This window comes from Canis aureus, chromosome 32, assembly GCF_053574225.1.
Source record: "Canis aureus isolate CA01 chromosome 32, VMU_Caureus_v.1.0, whole genome shotgun sequence".
NCBI classification, from domain to species: Eukaryota; Metazoa; Chordata; class Mammalia; order Carnivora; family Canidae; genus Canis; species Canis aureus.
In genome coordinates, this window is record NC_135642.1 from 30,434,397 (window position 1) to 30,457,627 (window position 23,231).

General features: G+C 44.8%; 1 protein-coding gene and 2 long non-coding RNA genes across 5 annotated transcripts in view; 2 read left to right on the top strand and 1 right to left on the bottom strand.

Annotated features, from left to right (window-relative positions):
* RORA (RAR related orphan receptor A) overlaps window positions 1–23,231 on the bottom strand; it is a 711,502-nt gene that overhangs the window by 342,614 nt on the left and 345,657 nt on the right. The gene's annotated exons all lie outside the window — the stretch shown is intronic.
* On the top strand, window positions 952–4,703 carry LOC144302873 (uncharacterized). Of its 2 annotated transcripts, XR_013369877.1 has the most exons (4): window positions 952–1,259; window positions 1,916–2,139; window positions 3,010–3,133; window positions 3,556–4,703. It is a non-coding gene; the product is annotated as an uncharacterized LOC144302873 (long non-coding RNA). The 2 variants fall into 2 exon arrangements; XR_013369876.1 differs by having other exon boundaries at window positions 952–2,139.
* Window positions 9,559–23,231, top strand: part of LOC144303322 (uncharacterized) — a 55,085-nt gene continuing 41,412 nt past the window's right edge. The window contains exons 1-3 of one of the 2 annotated variants that reach the window (XR_013370393.1): window positions 9,559–9,805; window positions 20,786–20,928; window positions 22,817–22,933. This is a non-coding gene — a long non-coding RNA (uncharacterized LOC144303322). Of the gene's footprint in view, window positions 9,806–20,785; window positions 20,929–22,816; window positions 22,934–23,231 lie in introns of those variants that run through there. The other variant, XR_013370394.1, reaches the window with a different exon arrangement.

The following is a 23,231-nucleotide window of genomic DNA, read 5'->3' on the forward strand; positions in this document are numbered from 1 at the left end:
TCCTGATTCTGTTTTTCCACCCCATTCTCTCCGCTACCTCTCTGGGCCCTCATCCATTTCGCCTGGACACCACTGGAGCCTGCACACCAACATTCTTTCTTCCTTCCGATGCACCCCAAATTGACGACAGGTGGACATTTCCCCAAACATCTATTTCTTTAATCCTATTCCCAGCTGGAGTACTGTCAACGGCTGCCTGCTGGCTGCAGGACAAAGTCCAAATTCCTTGCGTTGGCAGAAAGGATCCTTGACGTTCTGGCCCTAACTGACTTTTCTAGACATTAATAATACTAGATTCTTTTTAAAGCTGTCATTTATGGGGTACCTACTACACATCAGGCAGAGTGCTAAACACTTGATCTGAGTTGGTTCCTCTGAGAGCCATGCAAAGTCCTATTCTTGTCCTGAGCCAAAGGCAGACGCTCAGCTGCTGAGCCACCCAGGCGTCCCTGAGCCGTGGGTTCTTTAACTGCATGCTGCAGCCACCTCCCTGTCACTCCGCCTGCTGCTACTGCTTTGCTCCGGGAGCCCCGTTCCCAGGTGTATGCTCCAAACCTCTGCACCCAAGGACTACTCAGGCAGGAAGGTGGGTTCGGATTCCCTCTGTCTCTGTTTCACTGCTAGCAGATGGAAGAAGCAGCATCCTCACTGGGCCTCTGGGTGATTTTTCTTTCCCCTTGTCCAAGGCCTGAAACTCCCAGAGGCCCCTTATTAAGATGAAACACTTCCTGGTCAGACTCTTCCATCATAGAACACTCCTGAGTTCTTAAAAATTAAAGAGATAAGGCACAATCAGACAAGGCAGGAAGCCATGGAGTCCAGCTCTTCATTTTACAGACGAGTCTGTTGGAAGTTAGACAGAAAGCATGTGTGCAAGGTCACTCAGCCTGGGAGGGGCAGAGTTCGTGCAAGACCACGAGTTCTAAGTCTCCCAGGCACAGAGCACTTCCTCCCGCCTGGCAACACTGTACTGCCACCACCCAAACTGACAACTGTTCCTACTGTCCCTGAGGGGGTCATGGTAAGCGTCCATTGGCTTCCCAAGAGCCACATGAGATATAAAAGCAATTCTTCCCATGTGTCTTTCAAGGTGTCAGCAGGAGTCAAGGACACTTCAAAGAGTCATGCTCTGGCCGTGGCAAGCCAGGTACCAGGAAGGTTAAATCACCTGTGAAAGGAAAGCCACAGGCTGAGTCAGACCCAGGGAGAGACTCACAGGAATGGCCCCGTCTGCGGGGAAGGCCAAGGTCTTCATTTTGGTAAGGTCCTGGAAGGGCTCCTCCTGATTTTCCTGGGGTCTCCGGTGCACTCATTGGGTTTTAAATCTTAAGGCTAATGATCTCATGACACTAAGTGCTAAAAACGCTTAACGCTAAAGATCCCAGGATGCTATCCCAAGTGCTAAGCATCCCAGGACAATGCACAGTCCTGCTCTCACCGGGTCAGCCCACCTTTCTATAGCCTCACCCTTAGATATCTGCTCTACTCAAGCCATTCTAAACATAGCCTATGTGTCCACATCTTCATTCTTTCTTTTGCTATTCCCTCTGCTGGGAATATTTTTCCCTCTTTAACTAGAAAACTTGTACTTGACTTTAAATATGGATTTTAAATGCCTGCTTGTTTTCACAGCCTCCCCTGGCCCTTTCCTCCCTGACCCCTTTACCAGTTTTCCCGCAGAACTACACTTATGGCACTTCTTGGCCCTTCCTGTGTTGAATCCTAGCTATTTGGGATCATGTTTTCTCTATGGCTACACTGAAAATCTCTCCAGGACAGTGGCTCAATCATATTCACCTTTGTACCCAAAGTAGCTAGCTCGAGTCCTGGCACACAGAGGGGAAAAACAGAAGTACCAGCTTAAATCAAATAGAAATAGGTCTGCTTAAGGAAAACTTTGTTCCAAATTCCCAAGTGGACAGCCATCAAAGGTGTTCCTTTCTAAGAGGAGATCCAAGGCCTCGTTATAGATGGATGGTGAAGTGTCACTTTACAAGCTGCTGCTGTGAACAGACCTCCATGAATACCTGAATGCACACGAGTGTGCACAGACACACACACACACAGAAGCTGAAAGGAGCTGGATGCTCTCTGGTGAGGTGCAGCAAGGAAGATAAGATCACCCCGCTGCAGAGGAAGGTAAGCCACGTGACCGTGCGGGTAACCCCAGGCATACATGATACACTCAGCAAGGCCCAGCTGGAATCTAACCACATCATCTTTTCATGAAGCAGACATGAAAAGGTACGACTGAAATAATTACAAAAAGGGTGGTTTAATGCCTTCTTGCCTTGATGGTATCAAAGTTACGGACTCAGGGGCTACTTGGGGAAACAATTCTCTGAGATAAGGAGATAAACTATCTGCTCAAGAGAATGTGCAGGAAGCCAACGTAACTGGGCAACACATAACGAAACAGTTTGTGGCTAATGAGCCATCTAAACCAAAGTGTCCCTGGGCGGCATCAGTTGTGTAAGTGAAGGAAACCGAACCCACCCTTGTCTCAAAGTGAAGCCTTTGTGGGTGCCAATCTGTGTGTGTGTATGTGTGTGCGTGCGTGTGTGTCCTCACTAAACATGACGGCTAAAGTGAAATTCACAGCTCCTCCACCTGTGGCTGAGCTTGTGTGAAATGAAAAGGTTGAAAAGGTGACACTTGTTTTTGTGTAGCAGCCCTGGAGTCCCTTTCTGGTGACCCTACCTGCTGTGGGCCTGTCCTGCTGAATGGCCCGGTATTGCCTCCATGCAAACTGAGACAGCAGCACTGGTTGATGAGTATATCCCAGAGAGACAGAGAGAGAGAGAGAGAGAGAGAGAGAGAGAATTCCAGCATCATGGTGTTCTGGGGCAAGGGGGTCTGAATTCTCCAAACCACAGATAATGGGGTAAGGGGTGGCTGTCTCCATCTGAGGCTCTGCTTATATCTGGTCCATGTTTTACCACAACATGGTTTCTTCAATTAGTTTTCCCTTTGTAAGTCCCCCAAGTAATCTTCCCATGATTCTTTCAGGTCCCAGGACTACAGAATGTGATGACTGTGGTGGCCTACAGGGCATTTAGATTCCAAACATGACAGACTCAAAGGCTTGGTATTGAATCTCAGTTCTGCATTAGTCAGTGCTCTTTGGCTTGGGGTAAGTTCCTTAAGCTAAGTCTCAGTATTCTCATCTATAAGTTGGGAAAAGCAGAACCCATCCCCTAGTTAATTTACGAAAACTACAGAGCACAATTATGAGCACAAAGTTAGACCTTACTCTGTGGAGCTATTACTATTATTGCCACCATCATAATCCATTCAAACCCTCTTGATTTCTAGGAGAAGATCCAAGGTCCAAAGAGGTAAGGTGGCTTGTCCCAAGGAAATGGGTCTTGAGTGATCTAGTAGCCATTGCCCCTGCAAGGTGATGACTAGTCTGAAGATAGTAGCACTCAAAAGGGGCTGAGTTAATCGTAGAAGTCAGACCTACTGATTCTCAGGCCAGAACCTGACCCTGGGTACCACATTGGTGCCTCGGACTCTTATTTATTATCTCACAGCTATCTTTTCTTCCACTAGGTCTTAAGTCCCTGGAAACTAGGCACCTCGTGCTGCTTAAGTCCCTCTGGATTGTAGTACTTTATAGGTATTACATAAATATTCGTTGATCAACTGATTGTGAAGATCACCGCCAATTTTCGAGGCAACAGGCTCCTGTCATGGTGGCTTCTCCCCCACACCATCATGTCCTTAGGATTTTGGAAAACTCATCCAAGAAGGGCTTGTGCTAATGTGATATCACAGGGAAACATCCCACCTCTTTTTGGAATGCAGATATAGATTGCTCCAGATTGCATGCACACTAATTAGAGCCACTGGTAATTTGACTGCTGCACTGAAGTCCCAAAGTACTCACTGAAGGCACCTTTGTCCTTGCACATGAGAGCTTTTGTCCCTATGTGTCAAAATGGCCAAACTGTCTTTTGATGGTGCTGCTGGTACCCAGAGCCTGGATGTCAGGGTCGAGGTACCTGCCCACTGAATCCACCATCAGAAGGGAACTCAGTGCCATCCTTTTTCCTGAAAGCAGTGTTGTACAGATCACTGGCTCTAAGTAGGATATTCTAATAAATGTTGCTGTTATTTTTACTGTCTTGTGCAGTGTTGAATAAGCTTCTCATAAGCTGGCCTTTATGTAACCACCATGACCTACATTTTTAATTCAGATCTTTATTTTCTGTTTCATAAACCCTTTTAATTTAATATCACTGTAAAAAATCTAAATGGATATACATAGTGTTCTTTTTGTACTAAGCTTTTTGGGCTAGACTTTTATGGTTAATATCAGGGACTGGGTGGTCACTGTGAGAGCACAAGAGAGCATGGGAGTGCCTGGTATAGCTTGCCCTAGCAACTGATACCCTCTCATTGCTTCATTGAATTTTTTTTGTTCTTGACCTCTGCCCTTGTTTTCAGTAATATTGGTATAATGAGTTGAATAAATGGCTCTGTCTATAAAGAAATGGGAAAAGTCTGGTTTTGGCTAAAATGCCCTCAGGGGATTAAAGTAATGAAGGGTAGACAAAGAGGCACACCTAAGGACCAATCAAATGGATAGAGATTTCTGTTCCTTGGAGGTTCCAGCCAGGGAAGAGTCCACTCAGAATGGACCTAGCCCCACCGGCCCTACCAGGGGACACAATCCTTTCTAGTATCTATTCTTTTCTTCACTTCCTGTGGCCTACTCAGAGCCTCTGAAGTTGGGAATGGCTAATGGCAGTGACATGTGCCCCATATTCTCTGTGACACCCCACTGTTGATTGCTTTTTCAAACACTCCCTGAGTAGACTTTGCACTGGACTCTGAGGACCATGTCCAGATGTGTAGTGTCCAAAATGGTGGCCACAGACCACAGGCGGCTATAGAGCATTTGAAATGTGGCTAGTAACAACTGAGATGTGCTTTAAGCATAAAACACACATCAGATGTTGAAGACATGCTACTTAAAAAAAATAAGGTAAAATATCTCATTATTATGTTATTTATATTGATTACATGTTGAAACGATAATATTTCGGATATATGAGGCTAATTAAATGTCTTATTAACTTTCCCTGTTTCTTTTTACTTTTTAAAATGTAGCTACCAGAACATTTAAAATGACAAATGTGGATTGCATTATATTTCTACTGGCCAGCATTGCTTTAGACAATTGCCAGAGAAGTCGTTTCCATTGAAATATGGATCAACCCAGTGAACAACACAACTCCTGAGTCCTCTGACAGTTCTCTATCACACTCAGAATGAAATTCATGCTCCCATTCTTGCCCCCATGATGCTGAGGTACCTGGGGCCTGCCTACCTCTCTGGCCTCCTTCTGGTTGCTCACTCCAGTGAGCTGGAACCTTCTTCAGAAACTCCAGGCTCAGGTCAGACTCATGATCTTTGCAGGCTGTTGTTCTCTCTCTCTGGAATACTTTTCCCTCATATGTTTTTGTTATTTGGGTGTCATCTCAAATGTAACCTCCTCAATGAGGCTTCCCTCAGCAGGCACAATGATGTCCCCTAATAATGTCTACAGCCTATCCCTGGAATCTGTTAGATTATCCACCTTAAAAAAAAAAAAAAGATTATCCACCTTACATAGCAAAGGGAACTTTATAGATATGATTAAGTTAAGGATTTTAAGACGGGCAGATTATCCCAGATTATCCAGGCAGGTGAGTGGTCTTTATAAGGAAAAGAAGGGAGCAAAAAAGACAAAGTCAGAGATGTGACAACACAAGCAGAAGGCAAAGAAAGGTAGAGTCAAGAGCCAAGGAGTGCACACAGACTCCAGAAGCTGCAATAGGGAAGAAATGAGCCTCCAGAAGGAACACAGTTCTGCCAACTCATTTTAGACTTTTGATCTCTAAAACTGTTAAGATAAAAAATTTGTATTGTTTTAAGCCAAAAACTTGTGATAATTTCTTACAGCAGCAATAGGAAACTAATACATGTCCCAATCTGAGACTACATACCACCCAATTCCCAGTTTCTCTATTCCATCCTTCTAGGTTATTTATTTTTTTAAAGATTTATTTATTTATTTGGGGATGGGGCAGAGGGAGTGGGAGAAACTTGGGCAGACCACCCCCACCCCGACCCCCGCCTGCTGCTTATGGAACCTGATATGGGCCTCCAGCCCACGACCCTGAGATCATGACCTGAGCCAAAATCAAGAGTGGGATGCTTAATTGACTGAGCCACCCAGGTACCCCTAGGTTATCCTTTTATTGCTACCAGACAGCATCTAATTTATTTATTAATTTGTCTGCTTGTTTATTTTCAATCTCTCTTCACTAAAATGTGAGCTCCCTATGGGGCAGAGACCTCCTATCGCACTTACCACTAAAGATTCTGCCTTTTGAACTCGAGTCTGGCACACAGCAAATGCTCCTTGGTATGAATGAATGGTTTACAAGAACAAATGGCAATTGGCTATTTAAAAGATCTACATTCAACCAATTGGATAGAAAAAAGTACACCCAAGGAATGAAATAAACAACACTGATAGATACTAGACAGTGCTTACTACCTGGGACTCATAAGGTACCATCATGGTGCTGCAGAGCTACAAAGGATTTGATGACCTGGTGCGCCTGGGTGGCTCAGTGGTTGAGCGTCTGCCTTTGGCTCAGGTTGTGATCCCAGGGTCCAGGGATTGAGTCTTGCATCAGGCTCCCTGTAGGGAGCCTATTTCTCCCTCTGCCTGTGTCTCTACCTTTCTCTCATGAATAAATAAAATCTTAAAGAAAAAAAAAAAGAATTTGATGACCCTACAGTCTCTGTAGAGAGGCATGCATGGACACATGACAAAACAATGGTGTGTGGGGTATTAAATAGCTGAGGTCAAATGGGTGGTAGGGCATTGGATATGAGCAGTGATGTGCTGGGTACACTAGCTCTCAAAACAACAACCACAATAGCCTGATTTGGAGTGCTTGCCAATCTTGTGTACATACTCCTACAGTGACTGCCTTCCAGCTACCATTGCAACGTCTCTGAGTATGGCACTCCTAAGAGTCAAGTGGGATCTTCAGATTTCAACTGAACCTAGAAGAGTCAGTGGGATGGGGACAGACTCAGAAGAGGGCAGGAGGCATGGTACACACAAAGGCAGGAACATTTTTAGGGCAGGTGAAGTGGGGTACCAATAGCCTCTGTGGCTCCAGTGGGTTTCCTGTCATTGAGACAAATAGAAATAAGAGGCTCACTAGAAGTCACCATGCAGAGGGCTGCCTAGAGAGACGTGGGAACAGAAAATCTTATTGTTGGGAGGACCTCGATGACCTTTCCAGCCCAGCACTGATTTTAATGAGCATGGCATAGAGCTAAGCACTTAAGTTAGCAACACCCAGGGCGGAACAGGGAACAGTCTGTGTTTCCTGAGCTGGTTTAGAGGATATTTTGCCCTGAACCCAGGCTGATGACCTCATTCATTCTGCCCCTCACAGGTGGATTAATTGATATAACATGCAGCCACCCCCCCCCCCCCAGTCCTATCATAAAGACGAGCTGTCAAATGAACTTGGGACAACCCACTCAAGGTTCTCAAAGTAACCCTCCCTGAAATTCCCATCTTTATGCAGGTGTCATTTCCTCTCATTTATAAGCCTGGACAATTTGATTCTGAGGATCCTAGGGTGGTGTTTAAAATGTTGGTGTGTGGGGTCAGATGGTATTGGGATCTGAATCCTGACCCCACCACTTCCCAGGTGAATGTCTCTGGGGAGGTGACCTGATTGCTCTAGACTCTAGGTTCCTCATATCTAAAATGTTATGACAACATTTTCCGTAGAGGTTTTTGTGAGGATTACATAATATATAAGAGACACTTTGGTGTCACACCTAGGCCGTAGTTACATATCTGATCAGCGGGCCAAGTGACAGGGCTAACAGTGAAAAGCATGTTTTCCCCTTCTCAAGATCTTGTCAGAACCTAGTTTTTCTTTTTTAAAGATTTTATTTATTTATTCATGAGAGACACACAGAGGTAGAGACATAGGCAGAGGGAGAAGCAGGCTCCCTTCAGAGAGCTCAATGAGGGACTTGATCCTGGACCCTGGGGTTATGACCTGAGCCAAAAGCAGATGCTCAACCACTGAGCCACCCAGGGGCCCCAGAACCTAATTTCCAAAGCTAATTTCCTAACAAGCCCCTTCCTGTCACCTACGTCACCTGTCCGCTGTCTTCGCTCCCAGCAGGAAGCCCTCTCCTCACACACCCTCTGGATACCTGGTCCAGCAGCTCTCCCAGACCCCTCCATGCCTTCCCTGTTGATGACTTGAAGAGCATGCACCTGTTCGGGTGCAGGGTGAGATGTCTTCCTTGCTTTGGGTGTATATCAATGAAGGACAAGGATCAGGCCATTACGTGAATGCCAGGACAACAGTGAAGACAAGGCTGCTTCCTGAAAAGCACTAGAAAGCTTTATTTTGCCTGAATGGCCATTATTTTCATTCTCCCCACACACACACACAAAGCACCGGAGCACATTTCATTCAGTCTGTTGCTGAGCGAGTGGGTGTGAAGTTGCAGTACAAACAAAAGAGGTAACATATTGCTGTTGTCAGGTCTCCTAAGTGCTCTGCACAGTGGACCAAGCTTCCCCACTAGTCCACTGCTGGACTCCTCGGAACAACAATGCCCACATACATATAAATACAAAAACCCTCCTACCTAATCCTTGATGTGGTTACGCAACGATTTACGAGCAGGAGCCAGATTTCAAAAACTGATAGAGTATAAAAGCACAGTGTTCTTCGAAGAAGTTGGTGACTTGTCACACCCTTCGACAATTTTAGGTGCCAATCCTACCACCAGGGAAGTGCCATCCCCCTTATACACCACCCCTTCCCCCCCAGGAAGAAGGCATGACGTTCTGTACCTGACACACCAGGGCCCCTTCACATGTGTGTGTGAAAGGCCTCAGCGGCCTGAGCCTGGAGCAGCCATGTGCCTGGACGGTGGGGGAAAGTTCGAGATACCAACGATTGGGGTGGTCTGGGTCCCAGGCTATCCAAAGCACACAGCTCAAAGTAAGAGAAAACCACTGTCTCCTACTCTGAATTTTCTGAACATAAAAAGCAATTTCAAATAGGGGGAGGAAATAAATCTTGGCATTCTGTAAGTTTTCCCTTATTAAGGACATTCAGTGGCTTTGGTTTATGGCTCTCTGTGTGTGTGTGTATTTTTTTCCCCCTCACTACTGTTTTCCTCTCTCCTTCCTTTTTGGTCAGAATGTCACGGTGCCAACCAGATCTAAGTTCTCTAATAATGTCTGCAGCCTATCCCTGGAATCTGTTAGATTATCCAAGTCTTGTTCTGGATCACTGGATGGTTCTGAAGGAGGAGGAATTGTTTCTTGATAATGTGTCAACTCTTGAGGGCCAAGACCCTGCCATATTTCCCGTGGGCTCTGGTGAGGTACTGAGTGAACCAATGAAGGAGCAACATTATTGTGACATGTTTTCCCACCTCACAATCCCCATCAGGCTTTGTCAGAGGGACCCCTGCCCTGGCTATACACTAGTGCTTAAGCCTCAGTCAGAGGGGCTGGGAGCTTGTCCCTGTATAATTCAGCAGAAGAGTTTAAGAACACCATCATGGGCGTTCTTAAGAAACACCAACCATGTGCATGGTGCTGCGGAGAGCACGCTACACAAGCAATGCGATCTGTGTTTGGGGGCTGTCCCCCAGCTGTCCCCCACCGGTGTCCGTGGCTGGCATCCTGCCTTGGCACAGGAGAGCTGCACAGCAGCATGGCTCCCCCACTTACTAGTCTCAGGTGACGCTTAGCAAGTTTATAACGTGCATGGTGTAAATAAGTTCCAGTCTCTCGGGTGTAAAACAAGGAGGGCAATGCCTCCCTCCCAGGTGTGTTGTGAGGATTAAATGAAACTCTGTGAAAAGCACCACAGGCCCCAACACAGAGGGGGTGCTCAGGAGGTTCTGGTGGCCAGCTTCTGCTTGGTAAGGAGGCACTCAAAAATCTATCTGAGGGAATGAAATGAGCATGTGGAAAGTAATCTGGGGACATTAGAGAGTTCTCAAATGATAGGGAGCTAAAGAGAATAAATGACAAGATCGCTGGCGTGGGCTGGAGCTGCCCACAGTGCAGGGGGTTAACCGAAGGTGCCGGATGAACCTGTGGCAAACAGTTTCATGGAGGAAACCAATCTGTGAGGGAACTTAAAGAAATGGCTTCAGTGGTGGTGGTTCCCCTTGAAGAGTAAGAGTTCTCCATACAAATAAATAAATAACTATACAAAATGCCGTTTGGGAAAAAAAAAAAAAAAAAAAAAAGCTGAGTGCCAGATTCCTCTCATGAGATCATGGGGGTAAAATGAATATGAGGCAGAGCATGGGCTGGGCCAGGTGGTACGAAGGCCCTGTTCTGCTAACAGCATCACCGCCTTGAAAGGTCACCCGTAATATCCTTTGTGTCTATAACTGTGGCAATTAGTAACGGCCCCCAGCCTAGCCGTGAGAGTGCTCCTTTATGACAAGAGCCAGCCAGACACAATCTTTCGATTCAGAGTTCAGGGCGTCTGTATGGGGGAACCAGGCAGATTCACATGGTCCATGCTTCCAATTAAAAATACAGACAGGGAAAAGCAGAATGTCACAGAAAAGAAAAGTGCTGCCACCCACTCTTGGCCTAAAGGTCACTGTGCCTCAGCCTTGGCCATTATCTCCAGCCGCAAAGGTCAGGGGGGCTGTCTGCATTTCTGGGGAGTATGTAGGCTTTCACGAAGCCTCAAAATGACTATTGCTCTGACACCAAAATTAGTGATAAGCTCTCAGGAGAAGATGCTAATAGAGAAATGGAGTGACTGTAACCTTTTCCACCATATCTCTTGTCGGCTCCATGAAGCAGAGTCACAAGACATAAAACGAGAAGTTTCCACATTCTACAAAAGACTACAAGACTGCTGACTTAATTGGGTGCGTAACAAATGGCTATACCATTGCCAACAAGAAGACATCAAAGAAGAAGAAAGTAGTGATTAAAACATCTCATGACATCAGCTTGGTATGGAAGCGAGCTCACAGTGTATGTGGCCAGGTCTTAATATGACAGTACAGGGCGTTAGCCACGTGGTTCTATGAATTGTCCAATCACTGTGGCTTACCATGAGCAACAACACCACTGTTTGATTTGCAGAATTTCAGGAAATTTAAACATGGAACGAACTGGACTTGGAGTCAGACAGACCCGCATTCAAATCTCAACGATTGTCCATATAGATACATTTTTTAAATAGGCTCCACACCTAGCATGGAGCCCAGTGTGGGACTTGAACTCACAGCCCTGAGAACAAGACCTGAGCTGAGACCAATGGCTGGACACTTAACCAACTGAGCCGCCCAGGTGCCCCCAATGGTTGTCCACATTGGATGTACAGTTTATATCATCTTTTATCATTGCTGTATTGTGAGTCCATAGTTTTGGCATCTGAAAAGTTGGAATGATAGGAGTATCTACAGCTTCTGGTAGAAGCTTAATTAAAGACCAAATGGGAGAAAAAATAGAGAAGTCCATTTTAAATGATCATGTACAATATAAGTACAAATAATAATAGTTATTAGTTAGCGATAACATCAAATCTGAGGTTATCCGTATATACTCTGAGGTAATGCTGCTTTTCTGTATTAGACCCTCCTGGGAGAGAAGACTTTCTGCTGTTGATGATTAAATGGAATCTGGGAAATGCTACGCACAGCTATTTAGGTGGGATAATCCGAAAACACAACAAGAGAAATAAACCCAGGCACATAGCACATGCATGAGCATATGGCTGAATGTGGCCTTTGATGCGTGGCTATCAGAAACAAAATTAGTAACTTGTGGTACTTCAGCTAAGCTTCCTAGCAACAGAGATATATAAATAACAACACTTATGATGATTATCCTAAAAACACTGTAACATTAGGATGTGATATTACTCCCTCCAAGTGTGCTCTAGCTAAAGGCATTGGACATGTTTCAATTCATCAGTGATATCAGTACTAGAGAATCTGATGTTTAAACCTGCCGAATACAGAGGATGAGCAGGAATGAGTTTGATAGTTCAAAATACGTGTCTCATTTCTTACCAGAAGGAAACTGATTTTGGTATCAGCAGGACTCTAAAACACAGAGAATCACCCAACGTAGCAATAAGGATTTTCTTTCTAAGGCTCTGTACCTGACCCTGGCGAAAAGGTCTGGAAAAGATGCTTGTAGTAGTTTCAAGCATAGTTTAGTCCTCCAAAAGTAGCTGACTCAGGCTCAGGGTCTGGGGCAGAGCTTAAGATCATGTTCCTCTGTGCGGCTGACCACACTGACGATGCTCCTGGCACTGTCTGCTTTATTGGCCTGCATATAACTCATTGGTAGACACAAGCTATTTGGTAAGATGTGGGAGAGATCTGTTCTTTAAAGTTTCCTGGAGCTCTGGGTATCAAAGGAATGAAGTGCCTCTTGGCCTTTCATGTTGCAAACTAGAGAGAAAGACACAGCCTAGCAGGGCAGCTAAAACTTAGGATCAACTTTTATAATATAGAAACCACATGACAGATTGTATAGGCGCCTGCATAAATTCTGACTCATCCCCTAGGGGCTTCTACTCTCTATAGCTACAAGGAGCCATATTGAGGAGCCTGAGCAATTCTTGTCACGGGCAAGATTTCTCACTTGAGATGTGAGAAGACTACAAGACTGCTGACTAGGATTGCCTGTCTCCCCTCTCTCCTTTGTCAAAGGAATCCATGCATGGGTGTAAGATCATTGTGCTTTCTAGAAAAAAAAAAAAAAGATCATTATGCTTTCACCAGATTTTGCAAGGGGTTTGTGCCACTCTTCACCAAACTTCCCCCCGCAAACTTCACCTTAAAAGTTAAGCACAGAATTCCACTTGGTGGAACTGGTCAGATTTAGTGTTAGGATCATAAAGGAGGACAAGAGCAGAAACAGAAGCACAGCTATGTTTGAGCATCCTCTCTCACGCTTCTCCCATTGGGCAGATTTGACTCTATCTTAGAGGGCAAATATGTGGTGTCTTAGATTTTATAGTTTTTTTCTTTTGCAATGTTTGCTTATAAAAAAAAAGCTTGTGTTAAATTTGAACTAAAAATACAGATTTCTGGGCTTATTCTGTATATGATGAATCAGGAATCCTGATGATGGTCCTGGAAACCTAAACTTTTAGCAATATCAAGTGATCCTCAAACCCACTGAAGTTAAAGATGGCTGTGCTGATCCCTCCCCACCAATCATGGCCCTTAATAGGTCAGCAGATCCTCGATCAACCCAGGAAACAGATCTAGTGGAGAAGAAAATATGGGTCCTAATGAGAAAAGCTTGGGTGAAACTCCCTTCCTGGCATACTTGAGGCCACTAGTAAGTAGCATTATAGGTTCTGTCTCTCAAGGAGGAAGTCCTCCAAATGCTTCCCACCACTCCACGTCTTATTTCCCTGCCAGTTTTCTCCCTAGCAAGAACACCCACCAGTATTCACCTTGGGTAGGTCTCCCTTTGACCAACAAGTCATCTGTTAAGATTTAGGCTCTGATAGTAGATCTCCTGAATGGAATCTCTTGGGGGTGAGGTCCATCTGTGATTTGTAGAATTACTGACTTTAAATCTGTTGTAGAACTGGAAGTATCCTCAGATAGTATCAAAATATTAGCTGGACAAGCCAGATTTTAGAAGTCACTGGTGCAAATGAAATGATACTTTTACAAGTTGAAAAACAAAACAAAACAAACAACACACACACACACACACTATTACATTATGTACGGATCAAAGGGAAAGAAAAGAATATTCTGGAAAGTGTGAAGACAGACTAGTTCTGGAAATGGCATGTTTATTTCAAATAGGGCAACGGAGAGAGTGGCGGCCAGAGAACATTGGAGAATGAGCAGAGTTTCAGGTGCCATTTCAGAGGTGGAGGACAGAAACTGGCCCCTCAGAAGAGTGTATGAGAAGGAAAGAGAGGGAGAAAGGATGCTGTTTGGGATCAAGATGAGCTTGGGAAAAGGCGCAGAGGAGATAAAAGGCAACTGGGTAAACTTTGAGTAAATCTGTCAGAAGAGAAAGGAGGAGGCCTCACGGCAGAGTATCAGAAAGACAAAGGAAACTCTTGCTCCAATTCCGCACGCAGAACACTGCAAGGGTGAACACGTAGAAAATGGTTTCATTCATCCGTCCATTCTTCATTCAATAAACATTTAGGGGGAGAGCATCCAGGGATGAATGACATATGGCTGGTGCCCTCAGCCAGGAGAATAATGAGAGACATTTTCATTATGGTGGGGCAAGGCTATGATGGATGGAAGTTCAGGGACATGTGGGCAAAGCATGAGTGCAGACGAAACAGGTCAGGGAAAGCTTTCTAGATAACGTGGCGCCTCATGAGGCTTGAAGGGAAACAGTGAGCAGAGATTTCAATCACAGGGGAAGAGGCCCAGGAAGTGGAGGTATCAGGGAGAAGCCTGAGACTGACATCCCCTCTTGCTCATGCACACGACATGGAAGTAAATGTGTCGCATGGGAGAGTCTTCGCGTTCTTCGCCTTGAACACCCCACTGGAATACAGCCAGTAGTGTACCTTGAGCTTTCCGGGTGTTTGCAGTTGAAGGTATGCCTGCTTCGCTCCAGTGCAAACGGAAGAACTAAAGCTGGCACCGAGACGGAACACGGGAGCGTGCCGCCAACCTGAAGGCCTGCCTGGCTGCAACCGGCGCTCTGCAAAACGGCACACAGGTGCTATCGTCTCGCTATCAACTTCAGCAGCAAAACGAACTGAAGTGTGTTGACAGCTGCAGTAAAACACACTCAGAGTTAAACATAATTAAGCAAAATGATTAGCACTGAATGGAAGCTGGCAGTGAAGAACTCCGGTCTCTCAGGCGAAATGACAGGATCACCGCATCGTACAGCTGGGAAGAGGTCTCAGGGACCACACAGTCCCCAATTTCACAGATGAGAAAATAAAGCCCAGAGAGGGTGGGCGAAGGCGGAATCAAGGAAGCTTCCCCCCACCCCCCCCACCCCATCAAGGGAAGAGCGAGGACTCTGAGGTCAGGCATCTGGGAGTCTGCATCCAAGGGTGGAATTCACCGACTTCGGGAAAGTTCTTTAGCCTCCCTCAGCCTCAGTTTCCTGTTTGGAACACGGATTGCTGTGAGAACTGACTGCCTGGACCAGGGCCCATGTATTCATGGTGAATACTTCACGTTCCTGCATTGAGTCAGAATGCTAGATTCGCATCCTTGGTCCACCACTTATGAGCTGTGGCTCCCTGGGCCTCGGTTTCCCCATCTGTCAAATGGGAATAAGAATGCTAGTAAATGCCCTCTTACTTGCCAGGAGAGCTGTGTAAATTTCTAAGCAAGTGGTTCCTATTGTTTTACTATGACGGCAAGACATGTTCTGGGCCTCCCTACCGGTGAGCAGCAGGGTCAAGAGGGAACATACACAGTGAAAGAGAAAGACCAGCTGAGGTTTGGGAGTTTTTTGCTTTTTTTTGTTGTTGTTGTTTTTTCCCCTGGGCCACTGTTGGATTGCAATGCTTGGACTTTGCCAGCCAGGATCAGAAAGTTTTCACAGGCCAGCTTGGAGCTCAAGAGGGAGAACAGGTCTGTAGCACTGGAATGCAAACCAGTCTCATTTCTGGGTGCAATCCCAAGGGATGGTGGGGATGGAGGGAAGCAGGGGGACAACTGGAAGGAGAGGAAAAATCCTGGGAGAAATGCTGCAGCCTGCCTGAGTTTCACTCTGAGTTTTCAGATTCATTAAAAAGAAAGAAAAAAAAAATGCCCCCCTCCCCCTCCCCCAATAGCAAAAAGCATAATCCCAGTTTGGTCAATCCACGAGAAATAACAACAAGGCTGCTGATGGTGCCGAGAACGGGCACGCCCGACTTTTTCGCAGCTTCGGCTGGCTTACAATCCCCGCAGCTTGGTGCTTCTCCCGATCCCACATCTCCAACGCTCTAATTACATTGTGCAGCAGAAAGGCGGCCTGTGCCCTTGGATGCGAGCAATTGCTTACTTGCCACAGGAATGTTCTGTGCTTTCATATGCTTCTCCCCCCCTCCCCCCGCCCTCCTCCCCCCTTCCAGGGCTTGGGAATGAACAGGGCAATTTTGAGGTGTCTGCTCTTGCAGAAAGATCACAAACTTATATGTGGTCTCCCTTCTTACCCAGGCCCTTGCTTCTGCCTTAAATACTCTTCCCTGGCTTCCTGCCTGCTCACTTCCTGCTCACCTCCAAGGCCCAGGGCAGGGCTCCCACTGGGCTCTCCTCACCTCAGTCTCTGCCCTGAGCCCTTGGGGAATGGGTACTGTTTACCTGTCGGTCTCCCCATCACAAAGCAGTTCCCTAAGGGCATCGGCCTTGTCTTCCTCATAGATTCACCTCTGTATTCCTTTGGTCCAATGCTTTGCACATGGGGCATTTGCTCAGAACATCGATGGTTTAGGAAGCAGCAGCATGACACCACTTGGAGCCTGTGAGAAGTGCAGAGTCTCAGACTCCACCCAGCCCTCTTGCATCTCAATTTTCAATTTAACAAGATGCCCAGGTACTTTGTGGCCACATTCAAGTTTAAGACACTAGACAAGGTGGGGTGTGGAACACTTAATCAGAGTTTGTGAAGAATCCAGTTAGTCCTGCTACAGTCCTCTCTCCTCCAAGAGGGCACAGAGTTAAGGGAACACTAACTCTTCAACCCTCCTCTCTCCTTAGCCCTGCAGGAGATCCTATACGTGAACTCTGCAGAGCTCGGGGGCCTGTTTCCATGTATCTACCACCTACACCTACTACTTTCAAAGAAACCACAACCTGGACCTAGAACAGAACCGGACGTGCCAAAATGCCTGAGGACATTTCACCGAAATGTGGCTGGCCTGATGGGAAGCTGGCATGACCAGAAATATCAGGAGTCTTCCTATTGAGGTTTTGAGCTTTGTGTTGCAAATTCAATGGTCCAGATTGAGATCGGATGAGTCAAGTTCAGATAACCATCCAAACCTTTTAGATGGAGACTGAAACCAAATCTGTGTTCTCAAACCATTCTAAATGTGTTGATCGCTGGTTCTGGTTTGCCGTATAACACAATCCAAGAGCATAGACTCATTTCTCTAATAGCAGATGCATAATTTGCTCAGCAGTGGAAAATCTAAGTGTAGCATCAAAGGTCAAAAGTTGCAAGAAACTTGACACCTTTGAGACTGTGCCAAACCTCAAGCTTCCAATAACAAAGGCTCTCAGTCAAGCCTTCAGAGGAAAATAGAGGCCATTTGACCCAATGTTCAGCATAGACAGGTATGAGCTATGCTGTCCCTTAAAAATGGCTGAACTCTTTGCTAGAGCCTTAAGGACAACCACTATCTAAGTAGTGCCTTCTGTCCCTGGAAGGCTACAGCAACCTGTAGCCATGGCCAGTAAGGTATGGAGGTATTACTGAAATCTCAGAAGTGAAACCAAAGTCCTCAGCCTTATCTCCTAAATTCCCTAAATTGTGACACACTAAATAAGTACGTTACCTGAGTACAAAATTCTAAACTGTTTGCTGCATAGCAAAACTATTGACTCAATGTATAATTTATTGGGCACTGACTGTGTGCTAGGGGAAGTACTGAGTATCTAGAATTCAATGTAGAACTCCCCTTTTCTTACCTCCCACTGCCTTTCTCTTTTCAAGTATTTAGTGACCATCCACTGGGTACTAAAAACTGTGCTGGGCCTGGAATGGGAGACTTTTCTGTACTTGAGCCCCTAATGTCCCAGCTGGGAGCGACAGATGTATCAACCAATTATGGGGCGGGAAAAGTCTTTCAATAATGATGTGTACATGGCCCTTAGGGAGGGACATCCTTCACAATCATGTTCCAGCTTGAGCCCCTGCGAAAGACTTTTGGGCTGTTCCTGAGGATGTCAACAATAAAACTAGATCCCAAAGACTCCCCTGACAATGCTATATCCTTTTTGGAATAAAAAATGCATGAGGGAATCACATGCATATCGCAGTTGATAAAGAGGTCAACCATCCATAGCAGAGGTGGCTTAATGTCAATCACATGTCTCAGAAAAATGTGCTAACCTCTTAATTTTTATAAATCGACTCCCACTAGAGGAATGGGTCTGTCTGTAGACTCAACCACTTATACTAGTTAAGCCACCTTTCTGTTTAAAACCACCTTCATCAATGTTTGCTCACTGGGCTCTCAGAGTCACCCTGGGGGTAGTTGGTGGCTTGTCACAATGTGACATGACCAGTATGTGCAGCATTGAGATGAGGACTCTTTTTACACTGCATTCATGGTTCAGCTACTTCTTATTTATTAAGCGTTAGAAATATTTCTTTTTAAATTCCAAGAAATGAAGGGTCTCCCTAAACTGCCTCTCTCTTTATGTAACTTGACACAAAGTATTCTGGTGTGTTAGACTCCCTTCCATTTCAGTGGCCCTGCAGAAGGCCACACCACTCAGATATCAGGAGACGAAAGGATCCAAAGGAATTCTAGGTCACTGGGCTCTCCTCAATAGGTATACTAAGCTGCCCTTGAAATAGGTCCTTAGTTTTAGGACAGAAAGAAATTAATTCATGGAGTTGGTCAACTTTAAGTTCAAATTATTTTCACTCCAGATTTTGTCATAGCTCCAGTTGATGAATATGCCAACCTCCACTAACATCGAAGGCGATCAGCTCAGGGGGACAGGAACTGAGGGACTTTAGGAATGTCTCCTATATACAAATCTTTAACTCCCTTTAGAATTTATTCTAAGCCTGTGGACTCTTCATTATTCAAAAGCAGACCTTGATTTTTACCCCTCCTCCGAAGGTTACCTCCTGTGGGTCTTGGCATCCCTCTTTTCTGCAAAGGTCAGGAAAAGAAGGAAGAGAGAAAAGTAAAGAAAACTCAAAACTTTCTATCTGTTAAGATTCTTAGCTGGGATGTATAGATGGGGGGAAAAAAAGTGGGCAAGAGAAAGTAAAATTAATATATGGGGAAGAAAGCCAATTATCCAATAGGGAGAAAGCCTTGCTTACAGTACCTGGCACGTCTTAGACCCATAGCCCTATGGATCAAGATACTGATGGAGGGCACTGCAGAAAAAGGTGGACAGTGATAGGGAAGACACACACACTTGGAGTTGGCAAACTGCGTCCTCTCCCACCAAAGAATACATTCGCAGTAGTGGAAGGGAAGAAATGGGGAGCGGGGCCTGTGCTATGGGCTAGGAAAAGAAACAGAAAGAGGCACTTGTATGAGTTTTCATGTTATTTCAGTGAAGCCATAATAGGACAGTTTCTCTTCCCAAAGCTTGCCCGGAACAGCTATTTAAAGGGGGGAGCAGGAACTGTACAAGCTTCTACGAGATTCTGAGGTCGGAGCCTTAATTAGAGTCACGATTGTATTGTACGTCTATTTGTGTAACTGTTCAATTAGGAGTGTAATAGCTGGGACAGAGATCTTAATGAGCTTTTAGCGTCGTGATGCTTTAAGACTGCCTTTTTTTGGGTTATTGTTATTATTAAGCTTTCATATGGGCTTTTTCCTCTCTGAAGTCCAATTATATAGCTTTCCCTTCAGACAGGTTGAAATATAAGGCTGAATCTTTGTATGTCGAATGCCGGGCATTAAAGATGGCCTGTTTTTCCCTCATTATCTTCACGATCAGTATGTAAACAGTTGCTTGGATCTACCTTGTGGTCAATACAACCTCTGGGAATGTCGAAATTGGAGGGCAAATCTTTCACAATGGGGGAAACTAAGATTCAGAAAGATGTAGTGACCTATCTGAAATGGCAGGAATGGTTAGTGATAGAGCTGGGGCTGGTACCTGGGTGTCCTGAGGCTCCAGGAGTAAAACAGCCGGAACACTGGTACATGTCAGAGTTAGACTAACATTACAACATCTACAAGCAACCCAATTGGATCATTCATTAAAAAAAGAAATCCCTTCCCCAAGACTTTGTTCTGTTGGTCTTAACTCCCTAGGTACTTTACTTAACTTTCCCCTGCCTTTCACTACTTTGACTTGGGTACAGTTAAAGATGATATTACATGCTCTGTTACATAAAAGCGATAGCACTCAAATGCACCCTGGTTTAAGCAAACCTGGTTTGTGAAACCTGTATTCATGAAACCTCATAAATGCAAACGGTGTTTATTTTGTTGCTTGAGAAAAAGATTCTCTGCCTCAGTTTCCTCATATGTAAAATGGGCACAATAATGGCACCTGTGGGGAGACTCAAGAAAATAACAGAGTTACGCTGTTTAGCATACTATTTGGCAGACAATCTCAATCAGTGCTAGTGGCTTTTGTTCTCATTCTTTCTCATTGTCACAAAAGGATGGCCAGAAGACTCTGTAGCTAACCAGTCGGAATCATTTCTGTCTTCGTAGGAGGAATTGGAGAGGACTGGGTGGCATGCTGGGGTGGTGTGTGTGCTAATATTTTGAGATGATTAAAAAGAAAGAGAAAATTAATGCCAGAGCTTGTGAAAATGGCTGAACAAAACAATTATTCTATTATAAATTAATAATGCGATTCATTTATGATGTGTTATTGAGCGCTTGAAAAATGAACTGCCCTCAAATATTCTCTTCAAAATCCATTTACTGCCCAAGATAAATTTAAGAGTAGTGTCACATTTTGAAAAATGTTATTTTATTGGCCATAATTTTTCATGATTCCAATGGGGACCTGGTGACAGCCCAACACAGCAAACGTCCTTCATGTTGCCATCCTTTCTTTTTCTTTAAAGCTGAATTGTCCTGGGACCACTTGAAATGTGATTTATTTGTTGCTGGGCCAGTAGAAGGTTCCATGTAGGTGAAAATGGATGTTGGGCTAGTTGAAGAGAAATGGAAATGAGACTCTGCAGGCTGACTTATTTAGCGGAAAGAGGTAAGTAACTTAGGAACATTATATAACTCTACATTCTGACTACATGGAGTTCTGGATGATTCACATCCCTTGGAGATACATGTGGACTTACATACAATCTACCAGAAAGGAGGAAGGCAGGAGCACAATCAAGAGAATGAGCCTGTTTGAGCATGTCAGTGCCAGGCCTTGTGCTATATGGTTTATATGCATTGACTCACATCATAATGACAATAGTCCAGTGAAGCTTAGGTTCCATGAGATTAGAAAGCATGTTCAAAGTCACAAAGCACCAAGTATCACCAGTACTGGGTTTGTGCCAAGTTTGGGCTAAACCGAAGGGACTGAGGCATTGCAAGCGTCGCAGAGACTTTGCTTTATCTCGCCTCCTCCTTTGGGGAATAGTGTTGGGCATCGATTTTTTACGATGAAGTTGATGTCGTGAGGAGAAAGTAAGAGTCTAGAGAAACTCGAGATAAAAATGAATGAAGATATGCTTAAGCCCTGGTTCTCCCAGTGCCCGATCCAAGGTTCTTTCTAGGATGCTCCAGTTCTCAGGGATGAGGTAGGAGGATGCCAGACAGCTCTGATGGACCACACAGTGGGCTGCCTATTGGAGCTGGGTTCCAGCTCGGCCAGTCTGTGAATCTGACTATCTGCAACCTGGCCCTTCACTTCATCCCATCTCCATTTCCTCATCTATCAAATGAGGAAGTTGGACTAGAAGATCTCCAAGGTCCGTTTCAGCTTGAACATTCCATTATTCTATTATCTTTGTGCTCTGATAAGTAGACGCATGTAGCCCTGGGCTTATTAATATTAACTGGGACAAACAAGTGAAATTACTTTATGAAAATCGAGCCGTGGTCGCTGCTTGGAGCCAAATCTGTCTTATGAGACTCACTGTAAGCATTGGTAATGGGATTGCTGATGGCTCCTTGGCCAGAGCCCATGAATGCCCTGCAGTTTCACTTTCTAGTCGGTGCCAAGGGTGAGTGTCCTCCGCAGACACATGAAATTGAGGCACAACACAGCATAAGTGAAAGGAATAAATCAGATCAGTCACGTTTAGCCTGACTCATCTTTCATCCATCTCCTTCAGATGCTTGTTCAATGCAGCTCGGCTCAAAGGTCATTCCTTCCTAGAAATGGCCCCTAGAAACTCAGCCCACGGTGATGAGTTAGTTCTCTGAAAACTTTCTGTTCTCCACATTCATAGTCTGGGACTCAGGCATGTCTATACATTTCAATATCTGAGATCTGTAATGAAGATCCTTTGTGCCAGGATCAATGTTTTATGCTTTGGGGAGGATAAAGATGGAAGGCCATAGGCTACCTATTTGACCTATATTGCCCTGTTCGCCAAGTTTATTTTAATGTTCTGCTCCAAGAATAACTGCGCTAAGTATTTTTATGCATCTCCTGTAGAAATTTTGCTAAGGCTACAGCTAAGTTGACTGCTCAATGCGCCCAGTATGGAGTCCTCTGAGAGAGATTTCTTTTCATCATTGAATTTCAGGAAAATAGCTACCCCATTTTGACCATCATTTTGTTAATAAGACTTGTGAATTGACAGTGTCTCCCCTTTCATTCTGGCTTCAGGGAAGCCCAGGTCAAATATAAACAAATTGATCTTATTCCATTTGATGTGTGTAGTGTATTTTTCATGTAGTCATGGTAGCCCTCTGTTTTACTTATGCTTTCTCTGATCACGGTTCTCTAGTCCTATTTATATTCTGCCATTGTATATCAGACGTTTCCTTTTAATTTGCCCCAAATATTTCTTAAAATGAGGTAAAATACGGGTATAGGCATAAATAAAACCCATTATTTCTTTGAATGTGAAGTGCTTAGCATCGTGCCTGAAATTCGGCAGGTTCTCAATAAATGCCTACTGCTTGCTTTATAGGGAAACACGTTTCACCTTAAAAAGAAGCAGTTTCTGAGAGTCAGAGCTGCTTCAAGAACAGCTATGTGGTTCCTGTCACTAGGGGTTCTGTGAATAAACTGAATAAGCACTTTGGCCAACTCAACCTCAGTGTCTTTAACTATAAAATAAGAATAATAATATCTCCCTTTGAGGTGGTTTTGAATAGTATATGAGCTGGTGCATGTCAAGGACTGAAGCTCTTAACACACACAGTGAGCATTTGAAAAAAAAAAAAAAAAGTAGCCATTCTTATTGAAGAGGATTCATGCATTGAAAGCTATCTTGTTAGTTTAAGATTAACTTCCAAACCTGACTGTCCTGTCGGGTTAGTGAGCTCTAAGTCATCAGAGGCCTCAGAGACTCCCAGCCAGCAACCAATCCTGCTTGAGTGGCT